Source organism: Phascolarctos cinereus, unplaced genomic scaffold, assembly GCF_003287225.1.
Source record: "Phascolarctos cinereus isolate Bilbo 61053 unplaced genomic scaffold, phaCin_HiC Scaffold_5;HRSCAF=322, whole genome shotgun sequence".
NCBI classification, from domain to species: Eukaryota; Metazoa; Chordata; class Mammalia; order Diprotodontia; family Phascolarctidae; genus Phascolarctos; species Phascolarctos cinereus.
The window spans coordinates 361,335,055-361,361,938 of record NW_027555958.1 but is presented as its reverse complement, the minus strand read 5'-3'; positions in this window follow the sequence as shown (position 1 = coordinate 361,361,938).

Here is a 26,884-nt window from a genome sequence, read left to right as displayed (position 1 = left end):
GTCATTTAGCTCCAAAGATGAGGAAATCACCACTTCTCTAGACAGCCCATTCTACATTTAGAGAGTTCTGGATGTGAAGAGGTTTTTTCTGACTTCTGGCCTAAATTACCCTCTTTGCAGCTTCCACTCATTGTTCCTGGTTATGCCTCCCGGGGTTGGACAGAAGGAGTCTAATGTCCATATAACGACCCTTCAAATACTTGAAGATATCTATTATGTCACTCCTGAGACTTCTCTCCACACTAAATATGGATGCCCGATTCCTTCACCCAATCTTCATACAGTATTCACCTCAGAAACTCACAATTGATAGTGAGTTGATTTATTGGTTTGTTGATTGCCTGGTTTTAAGAAAGTGAAAGATAAAATATTAATACTGCAGATTAAACTTAAAAGTATGTCCTAGAGAGTCAATTGTTAAACATTTACTAGCACACTCCTTCATCCAATCCAAGGAAAGGTTCTGTCCCTTCTTTTATCCTGTTTTTCCTCCTAATACAGCCTTAAAGACAACACTTTTTGTATCCTCGACTGTCTCAGCTCATTGCTAGCTTTATGTTTGATTCTTTCCCTCTTATAGTCTCTTCACTGGAACCATGTGTATGAAGACAACAAATAGAAGTAGATTGTGATAGGATCATGGGACAGAGCCAGATTAAAAGGTCTAGAAAAATCTGAGAGGGAGAGAATGCTTTCAGCTTGTGAGAATTTAAAAAAAAAGCTTCATGGAAGAGAAAAAAAAATTCAAAGCCAGAGATGAGGAAGGACTTCACCTCATGCTTAGGGGACAAACTGCATTAAGGTGCAGAGGTGGATGACACTGTGTTGAGTTTGGGAAGGGAAGAGTAATAAGGACCAAGGCTGGAGAGGCAGCCAAACTATAGATGATCTTAAATGTCAAGCTAACTAGTTTAGGTTTTATCTTAGAGGAAATAGGGAGCCACTGAATATTTTTGAGGAAGAAAATAACATGATCAGACTTTTGCTTTGTAAAGATTATTTTGGCAGCTGTGTGAAAGATGGTTTGAAGAGGGAAGAGACTGATCACATATTCACAAATTTAATTAGAGCACATGGAATAACATAATCACAAAGTATAGAATTTTAGAGGTGGAAGAGATCTCAGAGACAGTTCAATCTAATCTCTTCATTTCATGGATGAGGAGAATTAAACCCAGATATGTAAGATGCTGTCAGTCAGGACTCTTAACTATTAAAACAGAACCTTTTCCCTCACACTGTGTTATCTTTCCATCCCACCACCTCAGATCAAGGCCCTCTTCCCCTCTTGCCTAGAATATTTCAACAGCCTTCTAATTGGTCTCTCTGACTCAAGTTTCTCTCCATTCCAGCCCACCTTATATGATGCTTCATTATACACAAGTCTGTCTTATCTCTGACTCTCCTGCTCATCAATTTCAGTGGCTTCTTGTTATCTCTAATAAAAATATGAAATCCTCTGTTTATCTTTTAAAGTACTACATTTCCTGGCCCTACCCTATCTTTCCAGCTTCACTGAATGTACTTCCTCATTCTGTAATCCATCCTAAATGCTGGTCCCCTTTCTGTTTCTCACATGCTTCCTACTCAATCTCCTGTCTACGCCTTTGTACTGGCATCCCACTTGCCTTGAATATATTCCAGCTTCATCTCTTCTTCATAGACTCAACTTCTTAATTTGTTGTTTATTCTTTGTCCTCAAAGGAGACCATGATATTAGGAAGGTGATGTCATGACTTATATAAGTGAATTGATTGAAGTTAGGGAGGAATGTGCAAAGTCACCAGCCTCATTCTCTCCTCTGGAGCCATCTGGGTCCAGTAGATCAGGATAACTGGAGATGGCCCTGGATGCAGTGGGAGACCTTGGCCCTTTTAAGGTAAGGTCTTTCCCAGGTCTGTTTGACTGAGGCAAAGCACATCCAGTGATTAAACCTAGGTAAGAAATGAGACAAAGAGTGGCCTCTTTTACCTAGTCAAAAAAATCAATCTGGGAGGGGGAAGACCGTCAGGTTTTCCAATCAAAACAGAAACAATTGTTATTTATACTTACACTGAGGCTTCAGGGCCCAGACGATGACAAAGTAAGGCTTTGGCTGGGACCTATTGTTGGCCAATCAATGAGAGCCAGATGGATTTGAGTTTAAAGTAAGGTGCTTAAGACATAAATCTGTCCCATAAACTCAAGATATCTTGCCAGGTTTCAGCAATCAAAATCTATATTTCCCTGGGCAGAGCACCTGCAGGTAAGGGTATGATAGCCTATGTAGACAGAAAGAGAGGAGGGAGTGAGGGAAGGAAGGAAGGAGCTGCATTGTCTAACTGGAACTGGCCAGTTGCATCCTCATTGGGGCAGCTACTACTACTTACAGGTTGTTGTTTGCCCTTCCTTCTTGAAGAGGACCATGACATCAGGAAGGTGATGCCTTGACTTGCAAGTGAATATTTAAAGGAGGGGGTGCTGTGCAAGGTTGCTTACTCTGTCCTCTGGAGCCATCTGGATCCAGTGGCAAGATATAGATCAAGATGACTGGAGATGGCCCCAGATATAGTGGGAAACCTTGGCCCTTTTAAGCTAAGGTCTTTCCCAGGTCTCACTTTGACTGAGGCAATGTTCATTTCTTAATTTAAAATGCAGTTCAAACATCAAATTCTACTTGAAGTCCCTCCCAGTCACTAGAACCATTACTCCAATGTGGGAGACAGAATACAAGCAACTATGTACAAACAAAAAATATATCCAGGGTAAATTGAGGCTAGTTTCAGAGGGAAGGCACTAAGATTAAGGGACTTAGCTGAGACTCGAAGGAAGTCAGGAACACTGGGAGACAGTCTCTCCTCCAGATGGAAAGCTTCAGAAAGTTGAGTTTCCATGCACTGGCCTTTCTTGGTGAGCACTTTCTACATAATCCACAGGGTGCTGGAATTTCTAGAAGTGTAACTGAACCTTTGTAACTGTACCTCTGTGATCCAAAAATAACTTCATTCTTGGTAGGGAGAGAGGGGAGGGGAGAGAATGAACTTTCAAGGGAATTATCTAATCGCATATAATTCTTCAACCTATGATTGTTTGACTCAATCTTGCACTGGCTTTGCTCAGCCCGAGTGTTCTTTTGAGATTATGGCTACAGGTCCCAGAATCATGGGCTCTTAGAGTTAGTAGGGACCCCTGCGTATCATCTAGTCCACTTTTTTTTATACCATTTGTGGATCTTCTCTACAACATCCCTAATAGATGGTCAACTACCCATGGTCTTTTAGCACCCTCTGCATCAATTTTTGTCATAGTTCTCTAAGCATCATCATAAAATAAAGCCTCTTAGAATTGTGCAGGGAAAAAAAAAGTTTTTTCTTAGTGGCCTCTGTTTCCTTCTATTATCAGTCCAGATTTTCTTGGTGGTGATTCAAGGCTTTTGCATAAAAGCCCATTATACACTGCATAAAGAAAGCCATATTTGTTTCTCTTTTCCCAAAATAAGTGTGCTACAAACCATTGCTACAGAGGTTGCAAATTGCCTACAAGGTAAAGGGGGACAGGGGGATTCTCAGCAACTTACCAAAGTCATATATTGTACTGTTGGTAGAAGTAAGGCTCTTTTACTCTTAAATAACCAGTTTGCTCTCTGGATTTCTTTCTGATTCTGCCCAGGTTCTGGATCTCTTGGGGTTAAATGGGGCCCCAGCAACAAGTTGCCATAAAACAGCATGGAAAACACTGCACCCAGTTTAACTATAGATTCCTCCAGAGCAGGGTTCATTTTTCAGGGTCAGCGTTATCCTGAAATAGCCTGTGAACAGCAGGATTTTGTCAATCCCTGTCCACCATATTAAATTACTCCAAGTAAATAGCTGACCATGTTTTATCTGAAATATCGACAATATCATATAACGTGTAGACTGGTATCACTTAACAAGCTGCACTTAGGAAACCTGTGATGGAATGTTTTAAAGCATTTGCCATTAATGAATACTATGAAGGGTAGAGCTCATTAAAGTATTAGGATGAATTAAGGTCTTTGAGATGACTAAGGCTCCAGAATTCCCCTGTTCTGGAATGTGATGTTCCACTTTGACTCAGGTGGCCCCAGTGTAAAACTGCCATCTGCACAGTTTTTATCATGGAGATGCTCATGCTCCCCATTACCAAAGGTGTAGAGAGAGAGAGAGAGAGAGAGAGAGAGAGAGAGAGAGAGAGAGAGAGACAATCTCTTGGCCCAAACACAGTCTCTCACAGAAGTGACTAGAATGACATGAGAGCCTTCTCACTGACATTTTCATCACCTAAGTGTCAGAAGTTTTGGAGGTATAGAGTTGAAGCATTTCCACTGTGCTTTTCCTCCCAATACAGCCTTAAAGACAACACTTTTTGTATCCTCGACAGTCTCAGCTCATTGCTAGCTTTATGTTTGATTCTTTCCCTCTTATAGTCTCTTCACTGGAACCATGTGTATGAAGACAACAAGTAGAAATAGATTGTGATAGGCCTATGTGTGCGTATGTTTGATGTGTGTGTGTATATGTGTGTGTGTATTGAGGGTTAGAAGTTGGAAGACAGAACAGAGTAGCTCCATTTGTGGATGGGCTGAGTTGTGCTTCCTGGAATGATGTGTGAGTAGGGCATGCTATGGTGACTAATATTTATAGTTGTTTGTCAAGGGTACATAGCTGTTGGTCTCTTCTCTGGCTTAGGTTTTGACATACTATTTATGCAGCACACTCCCCCTTTGGTAGTCAAGGTATGCTTCTGTTCACCAGCTAGTACTATTCTAAATGTCACTGGGAAACATGAAAAAGATCAAAGTAATAATTAATAATGGCTGCCATTTTGAACACTTTCGAAATATGAATTGTTTACAAGTGCTTTCTTCCCAACAATCTTGTGATTTAGAGATCAAAAAGTATTATTGTCCCCTTTTTATTTCCTCTTCGGTAAATGAAAATCTGTTAATTTACTTGTCCACATTCATACAGTGAGGGGGCAGAGCTAGTTAATGAACCCAATTTCCTTCTATTTCCATTACTTCCATATACTATGGTGTATATACCATATATTGTCTCTTGATAAAGAAGTAAATGACTTAATCAAAGTCACAGAACTAGCTAGTAGCATAGCCCAGAGTTGAACTAAGGCCTCTTGATTTTCAGACCAATGCTTTTATTTTATTTTATTTTTTCATTAGATGATCCTTGTGTTTAGACTGGACAGCAAAAGCCACGGCCCTTTGCCCTTTGTTATTTTAGTAGACTTGCAACCTATGTCTGGTTCCTCCAATATATGACTTTGTGTTAGTTACTCTCTTTGAGATATCTTATCTAATGACTGGGGATGATGATATTACCTGACTTGCTTACTTTTTGGAGTTATAGTGAGGATCCAGTGAACTATGTATGGAAAACTATTTCAAAAAACTTCAAGTTGCTATATAAATATAAGGCATTAAATTATTATTAATGTCATTAAAATTTTGTTGCAATTCCTCAATGTGGCATGGGGGTGAGCCTACATTCTTGAAGGCTCAGTGGACAGAATGGAAGCCCTAACTAGCTAAAAACGCTTTGAGTGGGAGCCTAGTGATGCACCATTTTTCCAAGTTGTCCAAGGATCAGCCCATTTAAATTCAAAAAGCACCACTACCATCTTGCTTATAAGGTAATGCATGTGGGTTTAACATCTTGAGATGAAATCCAACATCTGACATTCACTAGCTATGTGATGCCGGGCAAACCATTTTACCTCTATGAGTCTTGACCAACTCTGTAGAATTTGTCTATTAAGTCACAGATGGGTTGTGATCTGAATTGGCAGGTGGTATTTCCAAGCCAGTAGTTCCCTAAAGTGAAGAAATCAGAAATGCTTTAGGTAGTCAAGTAACACCTCTAACAAGTAGATGAGAGGTTGCTATCTCTGTAGGCAGAAGGACTACCCACCCCAACAAAATCATACATCCTTGAACTATTGAAACATCAGAACATTGTGATTACTGTTTTGTTTTTTGGTGAGGCAATTGGGGTTAAGTGACTTGCCCAGGGTCACGCAGCTAGTAAGTGACATATTTGGTCTGAGGCCAGATTTGAACTCAGGTCCTCCTGACTTCAGGGCCAGTTATCTATCCAATGTGCCACCTAGCTGCCCCTGATTATTGTTTTAAAAAATAAACTGTTGGTTAGATGCTGGAGTAGAGACAGCTCAAGGTAAGACCTTCTCAACCAAAGTTACATTTTTAAAAAAGTAGCCAAGCCAGATAAAGAACTCAGGACTTCTGAGTTTCTGCTCAAAGTTCAAGACAAGAAAGATTCATCGGAAAGGTCAGTGAAGTTTCTTTTGTATCAAAAGACTTCTATATATAATCTGTGATGATTTAAATATAAGTGAGTCAGAAACATATGGATTGCATTTTCTTTTAAGTAAACAGTGATTTTTAACGTTCAGGGGGAAAACAATTGGCAAAATGTACTTAGGATCCTCTAAATCCCAAAAAGTGTAAGATATTTATTGACTAGAAAACTTGGTGCTGTACGTTCTGACCCCTGCAATGCTATAGGCCTATGAGTAGTTCCTAAGCTAATAGGCATCTTGAGTCCTTTCTGGTGCTAAATCAAAGTCTATCTGCAATAGTGCAAGTGTCAGAGGGGGAGATGTGGTATGGTATTTTGTTTCCAAAGTGAAATTGTATGACTCATTGCTCTAAATGACTACAGAGGGAATGCCATGCACACACTTACATGCCTAATAAGTGCTTCTTGATCCAGCTGATTATCTCAGATGGACAGAACATGATGCTAATTAAGCCAAGGTCTTTGGTTCAGTTTACTACATGGGCAAGTCAGCTTTGCCCTATTCTGTGGCTATTGACCACATTTTTAATTCCATGTCCCAAATCTGCAATATGGAAGGACTGAGTGAGAGACTGTGGATGGTTCAGCACATTCCCATTTCCAAAGCTTAGATTAAGTAACTCAATAACTAGTGACTGTAGAGCCTAAGCACCATGAAGAAGCCCCCGGGAAAGCAGTGTGGCAAATCCAGTTTTTGATAGGGAGCACCTTTGATCCCCAGAACTCAGAGCCCTATAAAAGGAGGAGATGCAGTGATATTTCCCATTATTTGTGGTGAGACAAGGACTTTAGGAACTTGCCCCTGGGCAGGCTGCTGCAAGTTAGCTCACATGGGAGCTCCTCTACTGTAATAAGGGCAACATTTCCTAGAGCACTGCCATAGAGACTGGGCTACCTTTTTCTGAAGGTCCTACCCCCCACTCTGAGTTAGTTTTTTCCCCTAAAAATTACTTGAACAATCCTTTAGACTTAATCGGCTTAGAAGACTAGAGGTTCTGGCCATCGCTACAACTTTCTGTTTGCCCAGAGCATGACGAGTTCAATCTCTTCCCTGAGGAAGACTCTCAGACAAAAATCATAGTTAACATCCTGAAGTTATGCTCAGTTGAATTAATGCTTGTTAGGTATTTTTCTCCCTGCTGTTTCTAAGGGAAGCTCTTTTTGTTAACTGATGAATGTTCCACAGGTGCCTCATTTTGTCCCAGTCTTGAACTTGAAACCCCAAACCCCTCTGAGCTAAACCCTGGTCCATCTAAGAGGCAGCCACTAGTCTGAGGAGGTTCACCATATGTAACTTCCTATTTTAGCTGATTATATTTGCTAATTAGGTTCTAAGCTTAGTTATTTCCATCTGCTAAAGAACTTTTGTAATTGCCAGTTCTTTCTAACTTTTTTCACTCTTGGGCTGGCCCCCATTACTCTGATGTAGTATGTTTCCTAACAATTAGAGTAAGTAGGTTCCTCTTCATAGAAGAAGGAAAGTTAGAACTGGAAGAAACTTTGGTGATTAAACCTTCTTATTTCATAACTAAGGAAAATGAGGCCTGGTTGATAGTAACATAGTATCAGGAGACTGAAAGGAGTGAAGAAATGGTTTTAACTTCCATGCACTGTTGGCAATTCTAACACAAAAGACAGTTACTGCCATTGCTGTGAAAACCCATGGAAAGGATGTAAAGAAACTGATTCTTTTAAATGGTAACTTCATTGATGGGTAAATGAACTATTTCCCCTCTCTCACTTTCTCCATGTTTGAGACAAGCAGTATTACACAGAAAAGCAACCAGGCGTAGCAGATTGAATTTTGGAAAAGGAGTTAGGAAGACCATGGTTCAAATCCTGTCTTTGACATAAATAACTATGTGAGCAAAGGCAAATCATTTTACATTTCAGTCCATCAGGCAACAAAGAATGTAAGTTACACTCTGGTTGCTGATCTGTACAGAGAATAAAAGTTTCCATACTTGTAATTCCACAAACTGATAAAATTATGGACCCAGATAACATCAGAGGAGGATGGATAGGACAAGGGAGGGAAGCAGCTTACTTTAGTACAGTTATGTCTGGCTTTCAGGTTACAGCTCAAGAGAAGAAATCCAAGATCTGGGGAAAGGCTAAGGAATGGTGGCCAATGGAGTATCTAGTATATCTGCAGTGAGGATCTGTTTAAAGGCAGAGTAGCAGTTGGTTTTGTCTAACTGACATCTTCATTATTATTAGCTGTAGTACCAGTACCAGTACTGACATTTAATGATTATTTATCCTTAGTTGGCTCTGAGAAGATATAACCTCTTTACCACTGAGAAGGTGACTCTTCTTAATTTGTGCAGCCAGGAAAAATGATAGGGGGATTGTGCAGGAGGTAATGGTACCGAACCTGGAATCAAGGGGGCCTGGGTTCAACTCCCACCTCAGATACTTATGAGATATGTGAGCCTGGACAAGTCACTCAATTCCAACCTCAGTTTCTTCATTTGTAAAATGGGAAACATAATAGTTCTTACCTCAGAGGGTAGATGTGATAATAAAAAATCATATCTGTCTATATACATACATGTATATAGCACTTTGAAAATCTAGAAATTATTATTATTATAATTATTTTAAGGAGACCGAAGATTTGTTACTTTGCAAATCTCTGGTGAGACTGAGAACCACACATATGAGTATATGATTTGGCCAGGGACAGAGATGGAAGTAGAGATTCAGGGATTAGCTAGAATAATGAGGAAGGAGAAAGGAAAGACCGTTTTAATATATTAGATGGGCACATTTGTGGACAATTGAAAATCTTGCTCAAATCTCTCACAATCCCTTCTTACTTCAAGTGCAGGTTGTATTGGTAATGAAGGGAGTGCAGTCACTCATTTTATCTCTCCAACTATTTGGTTTCCTAATAAGTGAGTGACTATAAGGTTTTAGAGATAACTGCACTCCCTCTGGGCAAGATTCAGAAAAGAAGCATAGCTACATTTATCAAGCAATTAACAAATATTTGTTGAGTCCCTAATATTGCATTGGAAAAAGATTTGGACCTGTAATCATGAGAGACCTAGGTTCTGATCCTAGCTCTGATATTCACTTATTAGCTGTGTGAATCTGAGCAAGTCAATTAACCTCTCTAAGCCACAGTTTCCTCATCTGTAAAATGTGGATAGTAATATGTGAACCGTTTATATCACTAGGTTGTGAGTAAAGTTCTCTGCAATCCTCTAAGTTCTTTAGAAATATGAATTATTAGTACTATCATTTTCTACTATGTCATCAGCCACTATCCTAGACACAGCAAAAGATACAAAGAAGCATATTGTTTCTATCTACTGGGTAGGATAGAAAATGAACACAAGGAAACAAGTAGGTGATAAACCATTTGGCACCAGTCATAAATTTAATGGGAGTGCAAGAAAGGATAAAGTCAGTGAGGTAACATAAGCAGGGCTTCTTAAACTTTTTCCACTAGCTGTTGGCATTGCATGGCAATGAGGGTATGCAAAGTGCACATGCTTTGTGCTCAGGCTGCAGTAAAGTTGCATGATGCAACACAGGCAAGCACTGCCAGAAACGCCTCGAATTCATTACATGGTTGATTTTTAATTAATTTTTGGTTGTTTCGTATTCAGAATCCTTTTACTGTTGCCAAATTTTTCATGACCCCATATGGGGTTGTGACCCACAGTTTAAGAAGTGCTGGATAGAAGACATGGGTATCCCTAGGTTTGTAACAAAGGGGAAGTCCTGGAAAAAAATTTTGTTGTGTGCCTGCTGATTGGGGAATCATTTAGCAAATTATAGTATTTCATTGTATTAGAAAGGGCAGCTAGGTGGCACAGTGAATAGAGTATTGGACCTGGAGTTAGGAAGAAATATTCCTGAGTTCAAATCCATCTTCAGGTACTTATAAGCTGGGGAAATCAGTTGCCAAGTATCTTTTTGCCAAGAAAATCCCAAATGGGGTCACAAAGAGTTAGACATTACTGAAAATGACAATAACAAATGTGATAGAATACTATTGTGCTGTAAGAAATTATAAATATGAAGAATTCAAGTGATTTAAAAAAAAACCCACCTGGGGAATTAAAAGTATTAAACCACTGTAGAGGAAAGTAAGGAGAACCAGGGGAACAATTTCTACAATAACCTAAAACATATCAAGGAAAGGAATAGTGAAAGACAACAGGATTCTGATCAATGTAGTCATTAATCTTGACTTCAGGGCATTGATAGTGAAGCATATCTCTGTCTTCTCAGAAAAGAAGCCTCAGATTCCAGGTGCAGAATGAAATAATCACATATATCTTGGCCATTTCAGCCATCGATCAGTCAACAAACATTTAAGTTTTTGTGTATCAGACACTATGCTATGTGTTAGGGATGCAAAAACAAAAATGAAACAATTCCATCTCTCAAAGAACTTACGTTCTACCAGGAGAGACAACATAATATAAAATTTGTTCTGAATAAATACAAGATAATGGGGGGAGGGTATCAGAAACTGGGGAGCTCAAGAAAGGTTTGATATAGAAGATAGTGGTTGAACTGAATTTTGAAGGAAGCAAAGCCTTCCTTCTGTAGGTAAGATGGGAATGCATTCTAGTCATGACAAAGGGCAAGGAGGTTGGAAATGTAGAATTTGTGTTTTCTTAAAGTATATTTCTTTATATAAGGGAGGAATCTATGAATGACTCTGTGTTTGGGGTGGGGGGTGGAGTGTCACTGAGAAGTTAATGGTGATATTAAAAAAGTCAATTAAACATAGATAAGAAACATTGCACCCTGATAAGATTCCTCTCTTCAAGGTGAGATACTGCTAAGGGAGAAAGGTGTTTTTCACTGGATCAGAACCTGAATTGTTTATGAACCCCTTCAGGTTACCTCAGCTAAGTATCTGGTGGGCCCTGGAAACCTTCCAGCCTTCTTTGCCCACAGGACACACAAGATCAGGCTCAGGCTGCCAGAGTCACGCTAGTTAAAATTAGCCCAGAGTGAATCCATTCACATAAACGCTGACGTGAGCCCTGGTGGAAAATGCTAACCAGACCTAAATTGACCCCTCCCCCCCTTTCACTAACACCCAACCCCCCACACCCTTTTATTTAGGTTCAACAAATTTTGGCTAGTCCTTTTTTTTTCCAAATTAATTTCTGGCTGTAACGTCATATTAGCTGGTTGCTGCTGGCACCACACTGATGAGAGAATGACGAGAAATAGGGAGCCCTGGAAATTTAACATGTCTGATTTGGAGAATTCCAGCCCCATTTTTATAACCCAAAGAGGCTTAGCTCATTTGGATCTGATTTAGATAAGTAGACCAGAATGGAACCAAGTTGTTGAATCTTCCGAGCTCCTCTCAGTCATCCCTCATTAAAGGAAGAGACTTTTTTGCCTTTTATGAAAAGTCAGAGCCAAGAAACCAACACTCACTGGCTCCCTTTCCATCTCAAACTTTTCCCACAGCTCTCTTGCCAACTCTAGAGCAGAGGTTTCAACTTTTGCGATAATGTTTTTCAAATGCAGAAGTTACCCAGGGATGATCCCTCTGGTCTTGAGGGTCCATTTGTGCTTTCCTTTTAGTCTGGAGAGAGTGTGCAGGCCCATGCACCTGTGCCCTGTGCAACACCAGGCATCAATTCCCTTGGTCACTGTGGTGGGTGGGTCAGCTTAGCCTTTGTTGCTGAAAGCCCAAAGTAAACAACCTCGGAAATTCTGCAAGTGCTATAAACCTCTCCCTTGTCTTCTTTCATCTCTAGCCAGCTGGACAGCTTGGGACAGCTGCAAGAGTCCATGTTAAAAAGGTAATACATCTATAGCAACACATGCAGAAAGACAAACCTACTCTGTAGTTTCACTGTAACATCATTTCTAGAGACAAAATGAGGTATAGTATCTCTGGGGTGCTACCTCATGGGCAATTCTGGTTTTTTGATACCAAATTAACTAAATGCCTAGAGGCTAGAAACCTTTTTTCTAAAAAACAAAACAAAACAAATACAAATTCCCATCTGTAATAGAATCATAGAAATGGTTCATCTGAAAAGTGCCTAAGAGATCACTGAGTCCACGCCCATCATTTTACAGATGAGAAAACTGAGGCCGCTAGTAGAGAACGATAACCTATGGCATGGCTTCATAATTTTTTTTTTTGGCATGGACTCTTTTGGCAGTCTGGTGAAGCCCAGAATGCCTCAGAATAATGTTATTAAATGCATAGCATAATATGTAGTGTCATAAAGTGACGGTCATATTGAAAGATAGTTATCAGTATTTTTTAAAAATGGACATCAGGTTAAGAACCCCCATCTTGTGGTCATGTAGTTAGTGGCAAAGCTTGTTTTATACATGCAATCTTGTCTAATCTTGGAAGCTAAGCAGAGTTGAGGTTGGTTATTAGTTGGATAGAAACTTCCTGGTAATACCGAGACTGTGTACCAGTGGTGGACCCTGTTGCACAGCAAAGCACAAATTAACATTATTTGTTATATTGTATTTTATGTATGTTGTTAAACATTTCCCAATTGCGTTTTAATCTAGTTCAGCCCCACACTGGAGTCTTGTGGCAACAAGGACAAGAATTTGACACCTTAGATATACACTTTTCTCTAAGGGAAAAGAATGTGGAACATGGAGCTTTGACACAAGTTCAAATCCTACCTACGGCACTTGCTTATGTGACTTTGGCCAAGTTTCTTCAACTATAAAAGGAGAGGGCTGGGCTAGATGGCCCCTGAGATCCTTTCCAACTCTAGACTTATGATCCTTTGATACTAGATTTTTGATACTGACTCTCATTCTCTTTCTAGGAAATTAGCCTTCTTAGTAGCTTCAAACTGGTCCCCATAGAGAGATTATTTCTTTTATTTCTCTGATCATTTGGAGATGTTCCAAGTGCTATCAAAATTGTCTTTTTTTTTCCTCAAAAAGAAGTCTTCATTCTGAATTCTGGTTGAATTCCCAAGAATTCCCTGGAGCTGAATTGACACTTTGGGGCTTCCCAACATGTGATTAAGAAAATGAGTGTGTTGAAATAAAGTGCTAGATAGTGGAATGAGTGACGAGCTTGTTATCAGGGTTCAGCTTGTCCCTCAGACGTCTATTAGCCATGTGATGGTGAGCTACTCACTTCAGCTCTTAGCACCTTGGTTTCCCCAGCTGTAAAATGGGATAAAAAATTGTAACTACATACTTTACAGGGTACTAATAAAGATAAATGAAATAAGCAATTAAGTATATAAATAAATTCCTATAATGCGCTTGGTACTGTGCTAGGTACTGGTGATACAAAAGCAAAAAATGAAGTAGTACCTGCCTGTAAGGAGCTTATGTCCTATTGTGGAGATAATTTATGCATATATAAGCATACATAAGATGTGGCAAGAATGCAGATTATGATTTCACTGGCATAGGTCATTGCCAGGTGAGGAAACTCCATGTACTTACATTGGTTGGTTATCTTCAGATTATCATAACAGAATCTTAGAGAGTTATCTAAAGCATTGAGAGATTAATTGATTTGCTCAACATCACAAAGCCAGTATGCGCCAGAGGCATGAATTGAACCAAGATCATTCTGGTTTTCAAGCCAATTCTCTGTCTGCTGTGCTACCTCTCCAATAAAACACGTATGAGATAAATACAAGATAATGATAATAAGGTATGAGCTAAGTGTGTACATGTCAGGAAAAACATAGATAAGACTGACCATGGCATATTTAGTGAACAGTGAATAGACCAAATTTGTTCACTAAAATTGAAAACATATCGGGTAATAGTAGGTGAAGATAGATAATTTGGAGTCATATTGTGGAAACAATTTAGTAGGCTAGGGAATTTGTACTTTCCCTTATAGACCCTTAAGGAGACCTAAGGATGAGAAGATTGTATATTTAGAACTGGAAAGTACCTTAGAAGCTGTGGCGTTCAAGCCACATTTTATAGATAATGGAAATTGGGGCCCAAGGAAATTAAGTGACATACAGGATCACGCAGCTAAATGTCTGAGGCTGGATTTGGACTCAGGTCATTGTGATTCCAAGTACAGTGTTCTGTACACCTCACCATTTAATCACCTCAGTTCTCTGGGAAAGAGGCAGCCAATGTTGACACAGGAGAATGACCCACAAGGGACAATAGATGCTAACAGGGTCAGATAAAGGTCAGGATGAGGGACACCCTGGTTGTCTTTCAGATACTTGATTTTGGCTACCAAATAAATGCACTGACTCACTGGACCAGCATACAACCAATCTCTTGGTATGTACATAATTGTTTGCATGTTCTGTACCCTGTTAAATTATGATCTTCTAGAGGAAAAGTACCTTTTTTTTTTGCCTTTTCTCTGTGCCCCTAGAGTTTAGCATGGTGCCTGGCACATAGTGGGTGCTTAACAAGCACATGCTTTTTGGCTGATGGAACGAGTGGTTGGCTTTGCATAACATTCTTCTGTCTTGTGCCTTTGGTATTACAAGAACTGTATTTTGGGCTCATTATCCACAAATAATCAGAGGCACCTTTCATTTATGTCAGTGACTTGTTATTACCTCCAAGATAAATGGGTTTTTTTTGGCATTTAAAGTGGCCCCTTTCTGACTTTCTACCCTTTATTCCCCTTCTCATATGCTACTATACAGCCAAATTTGCCTACTGCCATTTACATGTAAAAATATTACTAATAATTAATGGACAGGTAGGTGGCATAATGGATAGAGCACTGGACCTAGAGTCAGGAAGATTCATCTTCCTGAATCCAAATCTGGTGTGAGACACTCAGAACTTGTGTGACCCTGGGCAAATCACTTAACCCTGTTTGTCTCTGTTTCCTCATCTATAAAATGAGCTGGAGAAGGAAATGACACACCACTCCAGTTTCTTTGCCAAGAAAACCCCAAGTGGGGTCACAAAGAGTTGGACACAACTGAATAACAATAATTTTAGCTAGTGCTTATATGGTGTTTTAAAGTTGGCAAAGAATATTACAAACTATCTCATTTGGTCTGCACAACAATTGTGGGAGGTAGGTGCTGTTGTTATATTATCTTCATTTTATAGATGAGGAAACTGAGGCAGCACACTGCCTGATAGGAAAGAAGTTGTTACTTGGGAACAAAAATGGGCATCTCTTCCCAACTTCAACATAGGTCAATGCAGATAATATTGCTGTCACCTTCCTTTAGGTGAAGAAGAGAACTGGGTCCTCTGATTTTTTTTAAGAATAGAGAAAACTTACATAAATTCAAATTCCAAGCACAGAATCCAAAGAGATTAATGAGGCTATATTTAATATTCAATAAAATTAATGAGAATGCCTCGCTACTTGGACATTAAAACCTGATTTTTCAACTTAGAGAATGACTAGCCAAATATAACAAATACAAACTATAATAACGACTTCTCTTCATTGGTTTTATTTCTGGACTTCTTTATTTCAGGGTTTTGAAACATGTATGTCTACCTGAGGGGTAGCATGGCATGGAGGCAGAAAGACATGGGTTCAAGTTTTCCTCTGATATACACGAACTTTATGACATCATGCAAGTCATTTATCCAATCAGTGCAGTAGATAATTGTTTAAGACTTTTATTTACAGACAAGTTGCTGGTCTGCATCAATGAAAGGCATTTCCACACTGAAAGTTCCCTAAAATGATTACAATCCTCTGTCCACCCAACAAAAGATGTCTAAATGAGATAAGGTCATGTTTAATATTTAATTCTCAAAATGACCAATCTTGGTAAAAGGGTAGGAGACTATGGTGCAGAGTGTTGAATACATAGTTTCTTTGCTTAACTGAAATAAAATTCATCTATAAAACTTTAAAACCATTCAGCCAGATAAGTCTATATAGAATAGTTTATTAATTTTCCTAAGTGAGAAATTTTATCACACTCAAGTCCCTAAGGTTGTGCACTGAACAATTTCCTGGCTCATTTCAGGGTAAGATAATGGTAGTTTCAATTTGTTTCCATTTATAGCTAATGTTCAGTTATCTACATTAATGAAAGGGATCAATAGTTGAATGTGCCAACCACTGGACTAAGCACTGGGGATACAGAGAAAGACAAGACACAACCTCTTCTCTCAAGGAGCTCCTAGTTTAAAGGGGGTGATGACATGTAAACAATAATGTATAAGCAAGATATATTCAAGAAAATTTGAAGGAAAACCATAGAAAGGGGATTATCATTGAAGGGGAGCAGGAAAGTTTCTTGTAAAAGATAGGATTTTACTTGAGACTTGAATGTGTGAGGAATAGTTGATACACATAATAGTTTAAAAAAAACACTTAAAAAACCCCAGAGTATGTTATATGGTTTATTTCCATTTATTCTGTCTTCCTAATTATGCTTGGCTTAGGCACACCCTGAGATTAATTTGCATTTCCCAAGCACATACAAATTTATAATGACAGGAGGAGGCCTGGGAAATATAACTTGACTGCATGTTTTGTTAAAAAAAAAGGTTTTATTGAAGCTTTGTGTATTTAGACCACAATAATTCCCAATTCACTCCTTCCCTCACTGAATAGTTCTTTCAATGTAGAAAAATCATGCAAAAGCTAATCAACCATAGGGGCAGCTAGGTGGTGCAGTGGATAGAGCACCAGCCCTGCAGTCAGGAAGACCTGAGTTCAAATCTGGCCTCAGACCATACACTTGACACTTACTAGCTGTGTGACCCTGGGCAAGTCACTTAACCCCAATTGCCTAACCAAAAACAAACAAAAAAACTTAATCAACCAAGTGTTCCATATGTGACAAAACACATCCCATTTTATGTTATAATCTCTGACCTCTCTATGCATTATCAGCTCTAAATAGATAACTGTCTTATTTCAATGTATGTATATGTAGATCCACACATGTATGTAAGTGTATACATACATAAACACAGTCCCAGTCCCTCTCTTGAGTGATTGTCCTGTAAAAGCAAAGGCTTGTTGAGACATTTTGGAATAAATGCAGAATAGGATCTCACACTCAATGTATCCAAGAGAGGACTCATTATCTTTCACACCAAACTCACCCCTCTTCCTAAGAGTCCCCATTACTGTTGAAGTCAACATCATCTTTCCAGTCACTCAAGTTTGTGACTTTTGTATCATCCTCAATTCCTCGATTTAATATCTAATTAATTGCTAAATTTCATAATCTGTGTCTCTATACTACTGAAGGACTGAAATTACCCTCAGTACATACGTAGCAATACCAAGAAGAGGAGATAAAGAAAAGATGAAAAGATGGAAGCATGGAGAGTCATGTGTGTAGAACAGCAAGAAGGCAAGAACAGAACCAACAAAATGAAACATTCATTAAATGTCTTTTATGTGCCAGGCACTGGGTAAGCACTGGGGATACAAAAAAAAAAAGGCAAAACACAGTCTCTTCTCTCAAGGAGCTCCCAGTCTAAAGGGTAGACAATATGCAAGCAGTGATGTCCAAGCAAGATATATTCAGGATAAATTGGAGGTAATCCATAGGAAGAAAGTATTAAAGGCGACTAGGAAAAGTTTCTTGTAAAACTTAGGATTTTAGTTGAGACTTGAAGGAAGCCAGGGAGGGCAGGAATCTGAGAACATTCATGGCACGGGGAGGGGAGAGACAGGGGCTTAGCACCAAGGTGCTGAATATAAAAGATACACAATTTAGAGGCACTGACAGCCTGAAAATGCCTAGGGACAGAAAATGGAGTGTCTTGTTCGAGGAAGCGGCCAACGTCACTGGATCAGAGAGTACATGAGAGTAAAGTGTAAGATCAGATGGGTAGGATGAGACCAGGTCATGAGAGGCTTCAAAAGCCAGAGGTTTGACTTTGGAATGTGAGCAGGAAAGCAATATGTAATAAGCCTGAAAAAAGAGGTTCTCTTCTCTCTCGCTGAACAGCCACCACCCTATTTCAGTTCACTTCTCTCTCAGACCGTTTCAACAGCCTCCTTTTTCTTCTTTTTTTTTTTAACCTTCCTGCCTCTTATCTGTCACTATGCTACCATTTTCCACACAACTACCAAATTGATTTTCTTCAATCACAGGTCTGATCATATTGCCCTCTCCTCATTAAACTCTGGTGACTCTGTTACTTCTGACATCACATGTAAACTCCTTTGTTTATCATTTAACACCCTTCATAATCTGCCCCAACCTACCTCACAAATGACACACTATCTCCTATCTTTCTATCCATTGACACTGACCATTATCCATACCTTAAATCCTTTTCCCTCCACATGTCCACCTCATGAAATCCTTGGTTTCATTGTGAATTCCATTCATGGACCACTTTCTGCATGACAGGTTTCCCTTATTATGTCTAGTGTTTCCCTACCCACACTCTCAAAGTTACCTTCTCTCTCTCTCTCTCTCTCTCTCTCTCTCTCTCTCATTCTCTCTCTCTCTGTATATATACATATATATCTATATCTATCTATCTATATAGGTAGGCAGATAGATAGACAGATCTAGATCTAGATAGGTTGCCTCACCTCTTTAAAGTGCAAGCTTCTTGAGCGTAAGATGTGTTTTACCTTTTATGTCTCCAAAAATAGGAGCTTTCATTGATTAATCTCTATTGATCAGAGAGGCATGTTTCCTAAGTCTACCCAAGTCTTCTCACATTCCTCTAAATTCCTCATATTAATCATTTTAGTGGCATGATAATACTCCACATTCACATAACACAACTTGTTCAGCCATTTTCTAATCAATGTTTGCTCACTTTGCTTCCAGTTTTTGACATCACAAAATTTACCACGATCAGTGGTGTGCTCTCTTTGACTCCTATAGAGGTCTGGAAAACTAACTGTTAAATTTTCAGTGCAGGCATTTAAATCTTGGAAATTGAGGGGGCAGCTAGGTGGCGCAGTGGATAGAGCACCAGCCCTGAAGTCAGGAGTACCTGAGTTCAAATCTAGCCTCAGACTGAACACTGGACACTTACTAGCTGTGTGACCCTGGGCAAGTCACTTAACCCCAATTGCCTAAAAATAAAAAAAAATAATAAATCTTGGAAATTGGTAAAAACTGCAAATCAGGGATTGTTTTATTGTTTTGATTACTTAAAGTGTTGGAGAAAATGTCAGTGATGCAGAGTAAACTTAAAAATGTGTTCTGCTTATATTTTTTTTTTCAGAGAGCTAGTTAACATTTACCATTGTACCTCTGAATGCTATAAATTTATTGTTATGTTTAGAATCTTTGTTGATTACTTTTGGAGGTCTATGCTCAGTAATGGGATTTCTGGAGCAAAGGGTTTGAACACTTTAGTGACTTTTCTCTCATAATTTCAAATGGTTTCCAGAAAAGTTGAACCAATTCATGGTTGAGTATGTTAGTGAGCTCATCTCTCCACAGACTAAATAACATTGATTAATTTCATTTTTAAAATCGTCTTTGCCAACTTAATTGGTGAAAAGTAAAACCTCAGAGTTGTTTTTTTTAAATATTAATTTATTTTTAGCTTTCAACATTCACTCCCATAAGTTTTTGAATTCCAAATTTATACCCCATCTCCCCCCTCCTCCCACCCCAAGATGTCATGCATTCTGAATATCCCTTCCCCTAGTCTGTCCTCTCTTCTATCTCTCTCCCCTTCTCTTATCCCCTTCCCCTTCTATTTTCCTGTAGGGCAGGATAGACTTCTGTACCCCATTTCCTGTATTTCTTATTTCCCAGTAGCATGTGAAAACATTTTTTTTAAACATATGTTTTTAAAACTTTAGGTTTCAAATTTTCTCTCTTCCTCCCTCCCCACCCACCCTCATTGAAAAGGCAAGCAACTCAATATAGGTTGTACATGTGCAGTTATGCAAAACACATCCATAGTAGACATGTTGTGAAAAACTAACTCTATTTCCTTAATCCTATCCTGCCCTCCCATTTATTCTATTCTTTCTTTTGACCCTGTCCCTCCTCAGAAGTATTTACTTCTGATTACCCCCTTTCCCAATCTGCCCTCCTCTCTATCATCCCCCTGCTCTCTTGTCCCCTTCTCCCCTTATTTTCCTGCAGGGTAAGACAGATTTCCATACCCAGTTGAATGTGTTTGTTATTCCCTCCTTAAGCCAAATCCTATGAGAATAAGATTCACTCATTCCTCTCACCTTCCCCTTTTCCTCCACTGTAAGAGACTTTTCTTTTCTGTTTTTTTTGTGAGATAATTTACCCCATTCTACCTCTCCCTTTCTTCTTCTCCAGTATATCCTCTCTCATCCCTTAATTTTATTCTCCAGATATGACCCCTTAATCTTCAACTCACCCTGTGCCCTCTATCTATCTATCTACATATACATACATATAATTTTTTTCCTCCAACTACCCTAATACTGACAAAGGTCTCATGAGTTATAAATATCATCTTTCCATGCAGGAATGTAAACAGTTCAATCTTAATAAGTCTCTTATGATTTCTCTTTCCTGTTTACCTCTTCATGTTCCACTTGAGTCCTGTATTTGAAAGTCAAATTTTCTATTCAGCTCTGGTCTTTTCATCAAGAATGCTTGAAAGTCCTCTATTTCACTGAATGACCATTTTTTCCCCTGAAGGATTATACTCAGTTTTGCTGGGTAGGTGATTCTTGGTTGTAATCCTATCTCCTTTGCCCTCCAGAATATTATATTCCATGCCCTGGGTCCTTTAATGTAGAAGCTGCTAAATCTTGTGTTATCCTGATTGTGTTTCCACAGTACTTGAATTGTTTCCTTCTGGCAGCTTGTAATATTTTCTCCTTGACCTGGGAACTCTGGAATTTGGCTACAATATTCCTAGGAGTTTTCCTTTGGGGATCTCTTTCAGGAGGAGATCTGTGGATTCTTTCAAATTCTATTTTGCCCTCTGGTTCTAATAATCAGGGCAGTTTTCCTTGATAATTTCTTGAAAGATGATGTCTAGGCTCTTTTTTTGATCATGGCTTTCAGATAGTCCAATAATTTTTAAATTCTCTCTCCTGGATCTATTTTCCAGGTCAGTTGTTTTTCCAATGAGATATTTCACATTGTTTTCTAATTTTTCATTCTTTTGGATTTGTTTACTGTGTCTGATTTCTCATAAAGTCACTATCTTCCAATTGCTCTATTCTAATTTTTAAGGAAGTATTTTCTTCAGTAATCTTTTGGACTTCCTTTTCCATTTGGCCAATTTTTCTTTTTAGGGCATTTCTCCTCATTGGCTTTTTGGACCTCTTTTGCCATTTGGGTTAGGCTATTTTTTAAGGTGTTATTTTCTTCAGTATTTTTTTGGGTCTCCTTTAGCAGGCTGTTGACTTGTTTTTCATGATTTTCTTGCATCACTCTCAGTTTTTCCTCTACTTCCCTTACTTGCTTCTCAAAATCCCTTTTGAGCTCTTCCAAGGCCTGGGACTGATTCATATTTTTCTTGGAGGCTTTGGATGTAGGAGCTTTGACTTTGTTGTCTTCTTCTGGTTGTATATTTTGATCTTCTTTTTCACCAAAGTAAGATATATAGTCTGACTCTTTTTGCACTGCTTGCTCATGATCCCGGCCAATTACTTGAGTTTTAAACTCTTTGTTAAGGTAAGAGTCTGCTTCCAATGTGGAGAATGTACTGTCCCAAGCTTCAGGGGTTTGTATAGCTGTTTTCAGAGATACTTGTAGGGACCTGTAAATTTTCAGTTCTTCCAAGGTGGTATGATAAGGGGCGAGGTGTTTACTCCTTTCCTGGCCTGTGACCACAAGTATTCCTTTCTGTCCTGTAACTGTGAGGAGGGGTTCCTCTCTACAGCCACTCCAAGCTCTATCATGGCAGCAGTCCTCCTCACCCCAGCACTGCTGTCCAGAACTGTGACCCAGATCCAAACAGGGGCAAAGCAAGAGATTCCTAACTCAGCCCTGGCAAAGAGATCCCTGCAGTCCCTCTCTGATCAGCCACTGGATTCCCCCTCAGTCTGTGGGCGAGAAGCTCGAGAAGCACCTGCCCCCCACGCGCCGGGCCATGCTCTTGGGGAATGGAGCTGAAACCCCACCTTCAGGTCTCAGCACCTACAGAAACAGATTTTTCCCACTGACCTTCTAAGTTGTCTTTGGCATTAGTGGATTGAGGAGTCTGGAAACAGCTACAGCTGCCCTAGATTCAGTCCTCTGAGGCCTGCTCCAGGTTTGCTGCAGTCTGCGCGCCCATGCTGCGCTGCGCTCCCAGCCAGGCGCGATACACCTTTCTGATCAATCATCCAGGTTGTCTTGGGCTGGAAATTTGTTTCACTCTGTCTTTTTGTGGGTTCCACTGCTTCACAATTTGTTTAGAGCCATTTTTTATGAGTATTTGGAGGGGTTTGGAGGAGAGCTCAAGCAAGTCACTGCTTTCACTCTGCCATCTTGGCTCTGCCCTCAGAGTTGTTTTAATTAAAATTTATTATATTATTAATGATGGATCATTCTTTCACATGATTGGTGGTAATTTGTAATTCTTTTGTAAATTTTTTGTTAATTATTCTTTGATTACTTATATGTTGGGAAATGGTCTTTGGTTTTGTTTTTCTATGTCAATTCCCAGTATATCTTGGGTTTAAGATTTTTATAGGGTTATCTAGAGCTGGAATAGATATCAGAGGCCATCTGGTCCAGTTCCACCTCATTTTACATTTAAAGAAAGAGGCCTAGGTAATGAGTAGTTCAAGGTCAGTGCTTTTATCAGTATGCTATGTAGAGAAACTTTTGAAAACGTTACCAGTGTTCTGTATCCAGAGTTGTAATTAAGTGGGAGAGACTGAGGCTTTACACCATGGTGCCAGATATAAAAGGTACAAAATTTAGAAAGCACTGACTGCTGCTTGCAGTCTTTTTTCAATGTAGAAACACCAGCCTGTGGCATTTAGTTAGTTCAGATAAGAATTTACAAGTTGGTGGTCTGGGTGATCTCCTCCCCTCCTCCACATTATTCTCTCTACCCCTCAACGTAGGGTCTGCTTTGTGCCCAGAAATACTTTAGGGGGATAAAAATTCCTATTTATAGTTGTCCCTGTCACACCCTTTATGTTCTATAGTGGCTGCTTTTCTTGATTTAGCTTATTTGTCCTTGCCCTCAGATACATATTTAGCCTGTATCAAACAGCCATTCGCTGCTGTCAGTGGTGAACAATTGCCCTTGGAAGAGACCCAGCTGTCATGTAGCAGAATTTTGACTATGGCATATTGACTTTTTATTCCTTTGGGAGGCCCAATATGTCTTCCTTGCCTTAGAGGATACATGGGTGGGAAGAACTCAAGTCAAATCTTCATTTCTAATTGGAAGGTTCATTTTTTTTTTCTAATCAGAGCTTTGCTTTTCTAGTTCATTCAAGCTTGCCTTTAGTAGTAGACCCAGTTATGAGGTATGTAAAACTTGAATAGATTTTAAAATGGCAAGTTCCCACAGTTGCACCCATATGAGGCTATTTTAGGTCTTGTTGATTCGGGAAAAAAACATTCTTGAAAAATGGAAATTTATTAGAATGAATGCACTATGCCATTTTTAGCTTTATTTGGTAGTTACTCTGTATCAATCAGGAATCATCTATGTCCTCAGAGATCAGAAAATAGTAAGGGAGTCAAATTGTAGGCTTCTAGTATGCTTTTGTTGTGGTGAATAGAGTGTGGTGTGTAGAGTCAGAAAGATCTGGGTTCAAATCCTACCCCTGGAACTTAGTATTGTAACCCCTAAGGCAAACAACCTTAATCTTTTTGAGTTTTAATTTCCTTAATTATGAAACAGAGATAGTAATATATTGTAATAACTACCTCACTAAGTTGTGTGGGCTAAATTAGACAATAAATGTGAAGTGCTTTGCAAACTTTAAAAGAGCTATGAAAATAGCAGGTATTATCATTGTTAGTACTGTAACTGAGATGATTAAAATCCATCTAAAATCTATATAATAATATGTCACTAATCTAGAATTTACTATTTCACTCTTAGAATTTGTGTTAATTTGGGTATATAGTGACCAGAATTGGGAAGTAATCATCCACTTCTGCTCTGCTTTGGTCACACTGTATCTGTAGTATTGTGTCCATTTTTGGACAATGTATTCAGATTGGAGTGCATCCAGAAGAGAGTAACATGAAGGCTAAGGGGACTGGAAACCAGGCCATGTGAGGATTCATAGAGGGAAGTGGAAAGATTAAACATGGAAAAGAGAAGAGCCTGAGGGTAACATGATAGCTCTTTCCATATACTTGAAAAACTGTCATATGGAAGAAGGGCTAGACTTGTTCTGTTTAGCTCATGAGGCAGAAACAGAAAAAATGAGTGGAATCTTCAAAGAAGTAATTTCTGCTTAAGGTAAGAAAAAAATCTGAATGATTAAAAGTGCTCAAAATTAGAATAAGAAGCCTAGGGAGGAAATGAGTTCTCTGCCACTGGAAGTCTTCAAAAGGAGGATGAATTTGATGGATTCTTATTCAAGTATAGGTTGGGTTACATGACTTCCAAGGTTTCTCCTAACTGAGATTTCACACCCCCTAAGTGTAGGTAAACCAAGTCCTGAGACCTCTTTTTTTTTTTGCTACATTCTATCTCAGTGATCATATCTGCTCACATTCATTTGATTATCATCTCTATCCTGATGACTCCTAGATTTTTAAATCCAGTCCTAGTGTTTCATCTGAGTTCTAGTTCCACATAACTAACCACCCACTGGACATTTCAACTCGATGTCCCATAGACATCTACAACTCAGCACGTTCCAAACTGAATGCATTTTTTCCCTTAAACTCTCCCTTTTTCTGAACTTGCCCATCCTGGTTCCTTTCAGTCACCCAAGTATGCAACCTTGGTATTATCCTTGATTGACTTTTTAATATAATTTACCTTGCAGAGTTACTCAATTGTCATATATTGTTTTTACTACTACCATAACACATTTCTCATATTTCCTCTTCTTTCTATATACTAACCACTTTTTGTTGTTGAGTTATTTCAGTCATGTCTGACTCTCCATGACCCCATTTGGGGTTTTATTGCCAGAGGTACTGGAATGGCTTGCCATTTCCTTCTCCAGCTGATTTTACAGATGAAGAAACTGAGACAAATGGGGTTAAGTGATTTTCTAAGGTCACACAGCTAGGAAGTATCTAAGGTCAGATTTGAACTCCAGGGTTGGCACTGTATCCACTGTACCACCTACCTTCACACAGTCACCACTAGTTTGTAGCATTATCATCTCTGGCCTATACTATTCCAATAGCTTCCAAATTGTTCTCTTTACTTTAAGTCTCTTCCCTCCTGTCAGAACATAGTGTAGCCCTTATTGACAAATATAGATTTTGTCAGAGGGAAGGAAAGACTAAATGACCATGAAAAGTAGAAATCTTGTACAAGAAGGAAAGCTAAAAAACATTTGAGTCACTCAGAGGGCAGAGGGGTCTGGGAATGCACAGAAGTGAACTTTCATTTGTGGACAGCTTATTGAAAAGGAAGCATGCTATTAACTTGTACTAAATATAATTAACAGCAGTTGTAGTCTTATCTGGCTCACTGATCCTCTTAAGGAGTTACTTTCCTGGGAAGAACTTGCTGCTGCATTAGGACCAAGTCAGCTTATCTCATGTCTTCCTTCTCCTCTGCCTCACTGGGGACTGGCATACTGGTGTTACTTCCCCTGTACTTTGTTTATTTTCTGTCTGTACTTTTCTAGTGGGTTTTGTCTCCAGATAAAGATAAGCTAGTCATTTATGCATTCTGAATGAGTTTGCTGTTGAGGGGACCACACTATGGCAAAGGGTAACCTGTGGTCAAATAGCTCTAGGCTTAACCATGAGCTAGCTCGTTCTCTCTCTCTCTCTCTCTCTCTCTCTCTCTCTCTCTCTCTCTCTCTGTTTCTCTCTCTCTCTCTGTCTCTCTCTCTCTCCTCCCCCCTTCTCTCCTTTCCATTCTCCATACTATTCTGCTTTATAAATAAGATATAGCTTCAAGTCAATGCACAAGATGATTACTTTAGAGGTAGTAAGATGCTAAGACAGGCCTTAGTTAATAATGCAAGCATGAAAGATGGGTCAAGGAAATAATGAAAGTCTGAGGGCCAATGGCTTTGACACTTGTTTTGGTATTCCTTTAGCAAATCACTTCTATTTGTTGATATCTGAAGTACTGCAAAGATGCTCCTAAGAGAAAACACTCGCAATAAAAGTAGCTATTATTGTTCCTTACTTTCCTGGGACTTAACAACAGCCATTGTTTCTCAAAATCAGTTTAAATAAATCATTTTTGGACAAAGACCTCATATACCAAGCTGGCCTCAGCTTGGCTTTTTTGTTGCCAAGTCATAAATTTCTGAAAAAAGAAATTTACATTGGAAATATGTTCAGGGCACTATCATGTTAGCAAAAGGAAGGTGTCAACAGTATCCCTAACAGCCTATTTTTTTTTTGTTTTCAATTTTTAGATGTAATACACTGAGTGTTCTCACATTATATTAGCTCTATTCTCACTGGCATGATATGTTTTATTTTTCTTTGCAATATTTCTCCTTTATGGGAGTCAATTTAAAATATATGTGCATTTTATTATGAATATCTATCTACATATATATGTGAATATATATGTGTATATATTTGTTTACACACCCCCATATA